We start from the raw sequence: 9,152 nt of genomic DNA on the forward strand, positions 1-9,152 counted from the left end.
TACCAGTTACTAGGAATACAGGGACTGTGGTGGTAATGTACTTAATTTATATAAACTTTAATTTAGTTCTTGATCCTTCCCCCTACCCAACACGCACATGGAGTATGTACTGTTACGCATTATCTTTTTTAAATTATATTTTATTGGTTATGTTCTTACAGTTGTCACAAATTTCCCTCTTTGCCCCCCCTCTAAGAACCCTACTCCCTCAGGCAATAACCACCCCATCATTTGTGTCCATGGGTCATGAGTATAAGTTCTTAGGCTAGTCCATTTCCTGTGCAGTACTTTATATCCCAGTGGATAACTGTGACTACCACTGTGTACTTCTTAATCCTCTTGAAGTTTTCCCAGAGGCTCCTTACACTATCTTCTTTTCTTTTCTTTTTTTTTTTTTATTCTTTTTTCTTCCTGTTCTGGTTGGGTGTTGTTGTTTTTTTTCCTCCTTATATCCCAAATCACCGATTTGATTCTTGGCTTTATCCATTCTACCATTGATTCCTTGTAAATTGTTTTTCATTTTAGTTAGTGTATCCATCATTTTGCACTTTTTTTTATGCTTTCCATGTTCTTTTTTATGTTGAAGTTTTCTCTGAGTTTTTCTGTTCTTCCCTTAAGCTCATTGAGCATCCTTATAACCACTGTTTTGAACTCTGCATCTAGTAGCTTGCTTATCTCCAATTTGTTTAGTTCTTTTTGTTTGTCTTCTTTTTCATTTGGGCCATGTATTTTTTTTTTTGTCTTCTCATTTTGGCAGCCTCCCTGTGTTCATTTTCATGTATTAGGTAGAGCTGCTATGTCTCCCAGGATTGGTTGAGTGCTCTGATTATAGTAGGTATACTTTAGAGCCCAGTGGCACAGCCTCCCCTATCACCCAAGGTGGGTACTGGAGGTGTGCCCACCATGTGTACTGTGTACACCCTCCTATTGTAGTTAAGCCTTGATTGCTTTTGGTAGGGCATTGGGAGGTATTTACCTCATCTGATCAGCTGCAAGAACTGGCTGTGACCATTGGTCACCAACCACTGACCACTATGGAGAATCAGCTGTGCAAAGGCCCACTCCATAGAACAGGGGTTCTGTGGGGCCAAACTCCACTCACTCACTTCAGTGAGGCTCTGGTACCCACCGAGTCCACCCTTGTGTGAGTTGCTAATGGAGATGGTTTGGTGGTGGTGCTATCATGTGATCTGTAGTTGTCCACTGGATGTGCTGGCTCTAGGGCTCCCTAGGGGTGCAGTCCAAGATCAGCCACTGCCTGTGTTCTGTCTAGAGCTTACCTAGCATAAGCTACAATGAAGCCTGCAGATGGATGCTACCTGTGCTACGTTTGGAGGTGCCCAGGATAGGCCAAGCTGTGAACTGAGCCTACTACTGACTGCCACCCATAGTAGGTCTGGGACCACCTATCAAAAGGTACCAGGTACACAAAGGACAAATGCTGGTTGTCAGAGAGACTTTAAGAAAATCTGAAGCATGAGCCAAGATAAGCCATTTATGTGGAAAGCCCCTAAAAACAGCTTGGGTGGCCTTAAAGTTGGGGGAGGTGGAGCCTCAGGAAATCACCAGGGTATGGCAAACAGCATAAGCCATGTTGATGGAGTCTCATATATGGTGCCAGAGGGCTCATAAAAGAGACATTGGCCTCTGCCAGCACTTGTTTAGGAGAAAGCTGTCCCTTTAGCTCTCACCCTGATGCCATATACTTCAGCTTCTCCCCATTCATCTCTGCTGATTTCGCACTGCTGCCCCTGTGCTGGAGCTCAGAGGTAGTAAACCGAGCAAGACCATGAGTGGGCGCTTGAAGAGGAACTGCCTGGAAATCCAGAAGTTTGTCTTCCACAGCCTCATTCCTCATTGGTTTTTACAGCCAAAAATTACAGGGACTTATCTTTGGCACTGGAACCCTTGGCTGAGGGGCCTGTTGTGAGGCTGGGACCTCTCACTTCTGAGATGTCCCTCCTGATGTTTATCTGCCACACGTGGGTGGGGGACCACCTTATTCTGTGTCTCCATCCCTCTTACCAGTCTTGAGACTTACCAGTCTCACCAGTTTCTTCTTTAATTTCGTAGTTGTAGGACTTCTGTTCAGCTTAATTTCCAGTGGTCCTAAGTAATGGTTTTTCTCAATTTCTAATATCTTCTTTTACAAATAATATCACAAAGACATCGAGAAGTATGTACAAGAGTGTTCACAGAGTAGTATTATTTAATAAAAAGATAAAAAGTCTAAGTAAACCAAATATTAATGAAGGATGAAAAAGTATGCACAAATTGTGGTGTATCTATGCAAGGGGATACTATACAAAAATGGTAATGAACAAACTACAAATACAACAAAATGGGTGAATTTTACAAACATAATGTCAAGTGGGAAAAGCCAAAGGGAAAAAATACATGCCGTGTCATCGTCCATTTACATAAATAGAAGCAGGCATAAATAAACTATTATGTTTAAGAATGCATGCTCCTATGATAAAGCCATAAAGGAATATTAAGAAGTTATTGTCATAAATTACAAGATAATGGTTACTTTTCAGAAGGTTGGAGGAAAAGTGAATATTTTTGAACTACGGACATATTTCATTTCTTTAGTGGTCAATGTTCACTTTATAATGTTTCATAAAGCAATGCATATATTTTATGTGCTTTCCTGTCTTATTTTTCCCATATCAGAAAAATCTGAGGTCTATTTAAGTATTTAAAATTTCCAGTGGTAACACAACTTTTAAATATTATAGCATATTTTTTTTCATATAAAAATTAGCTGTAACCCCCCCCCCCCCCACACACACACACACATACCAGCCATGGCTAAGGCTGAGTGAGAGACCTTGGGACCATAAGCCACTGAGGAGACAAAGCTTATCTCTCTGGCAGGGGTGCCACTTCTGCTCCTTTTAATTCACTCTGCCTGGCCCCAGTACTTGGTCGATTAGCCAGTGACGGGTAAGATTCCTCAAGGCAGGATCAACCTAAGAAAGGCATGATCAAGTGGAGGCCCTCAGGGAAGGACTTGGGGGCTATAGAAAAAGAGGGCGATGGACCCTTGCCCCTCAGCTTTGACATAACCTGAGTCCTCTTTCTGTCTTCGGGAAGTCTCCTGATCTCTTGGCTACCTTACACCCTGCTCATCCTGAGCATGAAACAATGCTGGAGATGGGTGTGGCCCTGTGATAGAAAGGGCAGGTTTCCTGGGGAAAATCAGGCCTAAGAAAGAAAGCAGAAAATCCTGTGAAACCTGCTTTGTTTAGAATATTCTCAATTAAATGATAAGGGTCCAAGCTAGAAGTGAGTTTGTCCCTCAGAGTTTTATGGCTCTTTAGCTAACAGACCCTGACTCAGAATAAGCCCTATGTTATCTGTTGTTTGATCCTTACTGCCCAACAATGATTAATGAACTTTACCTGTATTCCTGTGCATATTGGAATCCAATAAAAGCTTGTCAAGTCAAGGGTCTGTGCGCTCTCCTTTTGAAAGAGTGGCTGTCCCGTCCCTTTTCCCCCACAGGACTCGGTAGTTTGTGTGAACTTGTCTCATCTCATCCATAACGCCAAGGACACTGCGGGCTGGTGTCCGCATCATTCATTGACTACAAAACTAACTTTGGAAGCTGGGTGGAAATAGGTAAATGACCAGTAAATGTATCATCATCTACCTGTTGTCCCAGGCCAGAGGCATGGCATAGCCAAGTCATAAGCAGTCGACTTTCACCCTTCTCCCTAATCTCTTGGGACAAGTCTTGAGTTCCATGTAGGATTAGTTATACACCTGACCTGTCCACCTATCTATAGCTAGAAGTCCAATCCGAGCCTTAAAAAATAATCTTATTTATTATAATTAGTCATGCCACATTGACCATATACATTTACCTCCATTTTCCCCTCAGATCACATTAAAATTGTGGTGAAAGAAATATGTATATAATCTCTATAAGGACAAATAAATTTGAATCGGTTGCTGCAATAGACAAATTATATCAGGAAGTTTTGTTTTGTTTAATTTTTTTTCCTTTTGGCATTTAGGAATGTTTGTGTTTTTGTTCAAGTGGTTCCCTGTATGATAGTAAAAACTTTAAATAATGGCCTCTTTCTTTTTCTTACTTAGGATTTTCTACTCAGTTTATCATATTTAACTGTCTTTGACTTTTCTATAAACCATCATTTTCCAGCATTTTTCATCTCATGGCACACATATACTAATTACTAAAATTCTGTGGCATACCAATAAAAATATATTTTTCCAATCTGACAAAAAATAAGTATATGTCTGATTTGTTCCCATTGGACAACTATTTTTGTGTTGGCCATTGTCATTGTTTTTATTTGACAGTCTAAGGGAAAATGTCAGTGTCCCTGACTAAATGGTCAGGTACTGCACATTTTACAGATTTTTGCAGCACACCAGTGTGCCTCTTGCAGTACACTGGTTGAACATCACTGCTATAATGCCCCGTCTGGTGTGGCTCAGGGGGTGGGCACCAGCTTATGGACCAAAAGGTCAGTGGTTGGACTCCCCGTGAGGGCACATGCCTGGGTTGTGGGCCAGGTCCCAAGTTGGGGGTGAGCAAGAGGCAACCACACATTGATGTTTCTCTCCCTCCCTTCCCCTCTCTCTAGAAATAAATATATAATTGTTTTTAAAAAAGAAAAAGAAAATCACCACTATATGCAGTTCATGAAATTATTATTCTTTTCTCCCTTTCTTCCTTCTCTCACTTTATTTTTCTTTGTCAGAAAATGTAGCATTTACATACTAGTCTTCTACCTTGATGACTAACTTTACTATTTATTAAATAAATGTATTATATACACTATATGTTGATATACAAATGAATATTCATCAGATAGATATATTTATTTACTTACAAAAATATATTAAAAATATTGATTGCTTACCATTAGTCTTGTGGCTGAAGTTTCCTCATTCATACAGTCTTACAGCTGAAGTTTGTCTTCTAGTAAAATTATCAGGAATTCTACTAGAATATTGATTATGAAAACAATATTCTCTGAGTTTTTATGCATTTAAAATAGCTTTTACTATTAACCTGAAACTTGAAGGAGGGCTTGAGTGGATATAAAATTCTTGTTTATACTTGCTTTCTAAACATTTTTTAAAAATACTACTTCATTATACCTATGTCTGTGTTGTTTTTATAAAGATTAGACATCTGATGTTTTATTAAATCCTATTGTAAATTCAATTAAAAATCTCTATGCTAAAATTAAAATTATTCATTTTTATTGTAACAATGTGAACACCAGCTTTCTTGGAGCACAATGCCATGATATTATTTTCTTACCAAATTAAGGAACTTAGGAACCAAAGATGTACTTGGAATTAGTGGTGGTACATGTATAATTGTATTTACTTAAGCTATGATGCTGTACTAATTAAAATAGAAGTCTGTGGAAATTTGAAAACATTTTTGTTACAACAATAAACCATCCTGGCTGCTGTGGCTCAGTGGACAGAGTGCTGGCCTGCAAACTGAAGGCTGTGGGTTCAATTCTCAGACAGGGCACATGCGTGGGTTGCAGGCCAAGTCCCCGGTTGGGGGCAAGAGTGAGGTAATCAATAGATGAGAAGCAACCAATTGATGTATCTCTTGATATTGATGTTTCTCTTCCTTTCTTTCTTCCCCCTTTCCACTCTTTATAAAAATATACAAGTAAAAATATTTTAAAAAATGACTAAAATGAATTTGGTGGAGGGGAGCCTATGTTGAATGAAAAAAAAATTATGAAAAAAAATGTTAAACCTTATTATGGCAGTACATGTTTTCTTTTAAGTTTCCTGCATTAATCAAACTTTTAGAAATGTCCTGAACTTATTTTATTACTCTGTAAAGCAGTGTAAATGTCCTACAAATAGTACTGTATATATTGTGATAGATTCTCCCAAAATTTAGTTCCTTTTTTCAAAACAAGCTGAACATCTTTAACCAAAATAGTTAATAAATTTATATTGCTTAACACTCTCCAGCTTTTGAAGTCCTTAGTGAATTGGAATTGTAAAAGTCAGATTACAAACAAGAATACATTAGAACTTATCCCTACTAAGCCAGGCAGAAAATAAATCATAGAGAAGGATTAGAGATAATAATTTTATATATTAAAAATATACATTTATGTTTACACTCTTTAGCACATACACACTGTTATTTGAAGAGTTCGGCTTTGGTAATGTTACTCATATTTGAATTTCCAGTATAGGCAGCAGTCTTAATGCAAGTAATTTATTAAATCCTCACATCAAAATTATGAAGTACATTTTCTTACAATAAATTTCTATTTATTTTTACTCTAAAATTTTTTCATTCTCATGTGGTGTCCTTGTTAGTTTTAACAGCATCACAAAAGAATCATACACATTTTGTTCCCTGCCTCATATTCTCTTGGGCCACCGTTTTATCCCAGTCACTGTGGATGAACCAAGAACATCTCATTTCATCTGCATCACATACCTTCTGCTCTCTACCCCCAGGCTTCTCTGGTGCCATTGTGTACAATGACTGATAGAGTCCCGTCAGCCATTCAGATGCTTACCAAACCTGAAAGTGGGAGGAGTAAAGAGCTTAGTTAGGTCCTTTAAAGTGTACATATGAGGGGTAAATGAAATGTCTTGTAGATTTGAAGAAATTAACCAAAGTTTTAAAATGTGTTGTTGACTCATTTATTTGTAGCTCACTTTAAAAATCTTATACAGAAACAATCACTAAGAGTTCCAGTTTCTATAAAATTTTATATGCATGTCCTAATTTTGGATTATTCTAGACTCCATTTTTCTATTTTTTTCTTTTTTCTTTTATCCTAACCTGAAGACATGCTCATTGATTTTAGAAAGAAGGGAAGAGAGGGAGGGGGAAAGAGAGGGAGAGAAACATCAAAGAGAGAGAGAGAGATCTATTGCTTGTCTCACACGTGCCCCAACTGGGACTAAACCTGCAACCCAGGGATGTGCCCTGACCAGGAGTCAAACCTGTGACTCTTCAGTTTACAGGATGACACTCCAACCTCCTTGAACCGCACTGGCCGGGACTTCAGACTACATTTTTTCTAAAAAGAAATCCCATTTATATCATCCTTCCTTCCAAACAAGAAACTTTCACAGTTTTTAAATTGTGGATAACAAAGAATGTTTTTAAAGACTATCAAGACATAGAAACTTACTTTATATGTCCAACTAAAATGTGAGATTCTTAAAAGCAGGTAGTTTGTTTCTTTATTTACCATTTATCCTGAAGTTTTAGAACAATGACTGACATTAGGTAGACATTCAATAAATATTTATTGAATACAATAAATGAATGAGTTTATATGTACTCAATAGAAAAATAGCTAAATGATGGAAAATTCACAATTAAATTATCACTGAAGTTTTCTTTGTGTAATTTGGAGCAAAATTGAACTGAAAAATTAAGTATAGAAGTTAATTTAGAGATATTTATATTACAACAAACAAAACAATATTAAACTCCAGAAAGAGTACTCCATGAAAATTGAAAAGAAAGTTTGCATGAAAGCAGCAGAATAATACTTTTAAATATTTAAGGGTTAAGTTGAAATTTATTTCTTTTTAAAAAGCAAAGAATTTGACTATGGATAATTATATACTCAGTCTTGCAAAGCTTAAACATTGCTATATAATGTAGATGTTTTTTAGCCACAAGGTGGTAGCAAAGATTTATTTTAGAATCACTGGACACCTTCAGTTAATTATACCAAATGATGTAGTACACCTTTAAAAGCCATAATGTGTAAGAATGTAGGAAATACTTATATACATATAAATTCCTTGGAGGTATCATTTCATCAGAAAGATTCTATCATTGGTGCCTAGAATTTCTATGGCTGTTTATACTTGCCTCCTCTCTTTCAGACTCTCCATTTCCACTGAATTTTGTACATTTCAGATTAACTACACATTACAAATCTGCTTAACTTCAATAATTCCCTAAACCAGACATAATTTAAAAAATATTCACTCAGCCAATTCAGTAACTATATATTCTATTTACAAGACACTCTGATAGGCACTAAGAATGGAAACATAAATACATGAGACTTTGCATTTTGGGAATTACAAACATGTAAAGATAAAGCTGCAACAAATCCCCAGAAAAAGTCTGATTTTAGGGCTGTTGAGCAAAAGAAGACTGGGGATGAGAGGTGAGCCTGACTATAGGCTTTGGGGTCTGGGATTCAGGAAAAACATCTGGACTTGAGAGAGGAGTTTGAGAATTATCAACATGAAAGTATAATGGAAGAGCATATAAATATAATGTGTGAATTTGTTATTGACTTTAATTTTTATACATAATTGCAAAAATATTTAAAAACCATAGAAATGATTAATGCAAAATTCACTCAGAATATCTTCATTGCCTGCTAACATTTTGGTATATATATTTTTCAGACTTATCTCACACATAAGCACAACTTACATGTTTATGCTCTATTATCTATCCGTATGTAGTAATAGAGCATAAATGGGGTCCTCATACACATCCTGTTTTTGTAAGTGCAGTTCACTTGATAAGAAGAGGGAGGTGGAGAGGTCAGTGAATGAGACTAAAAAAGAGAAGCCAGGAAGCTGTATAAGAATCAGGAGGATAGCCACTTATGGCAAGAATTGAATGACTTTTAGGAATGAAACAATAATTTGATGTTAAATTCTGCAGAGTGATTAAATGAGAAGAGCGATCAACTGGATTTGGCAATGAGCATTCTGGGTGGTCACATCTGCTCAAGGGACAAAGAGGGATAAGAAGCAGAGGAGCAGCGGCAGCTCCTGTGAGAGGATCCCTTTGAAAAGACAGGATTGTCTGCTCCTGCCAACTCCTGCTGGCCCAACCCGCACAACCACTCCTGCTCCCCTCATGCTGTACTGGAGCAGCCTGGATGCCTGCTGTCCCTAATGCCTCCACCCCTGGCACGTGACCTGGACGTCTGACTCATCTTAGGGCACAGGGTAGGCTGCAGTCAGGGGTTTAGAGCAGGTGCCCCTGGAGTACTCCCTGGACATGGATGCTGGACCATCTAGATGGAGGCTGCTGTAGTGGTATCGCTGGCTTCTGATCAATCAGCTTCCTCTAGGAAGTCCTTTTGTATTGAAAGAGACCACAAACAATGAGGAGGGCACACAGC

The sequence above is a fragment of the Artibeus jamaicensis genome, unplaced genomic scaffold (genome assembly GCF_021234435.1).
Source record: "Artibeus jamaicensis isolate MK-2021 breed Jamaican fruit bat unplaced genomic scaffold, CSHL_Jam_final contig_64, whole genome shotgun sequence".
Classification (NCBI taxonomy): Eukaryota; Metazoa; Chordata; class Mammalia; order Chiroptera; family Phyllostomidae; genus Artibeus; species Artibeus jamaicensis.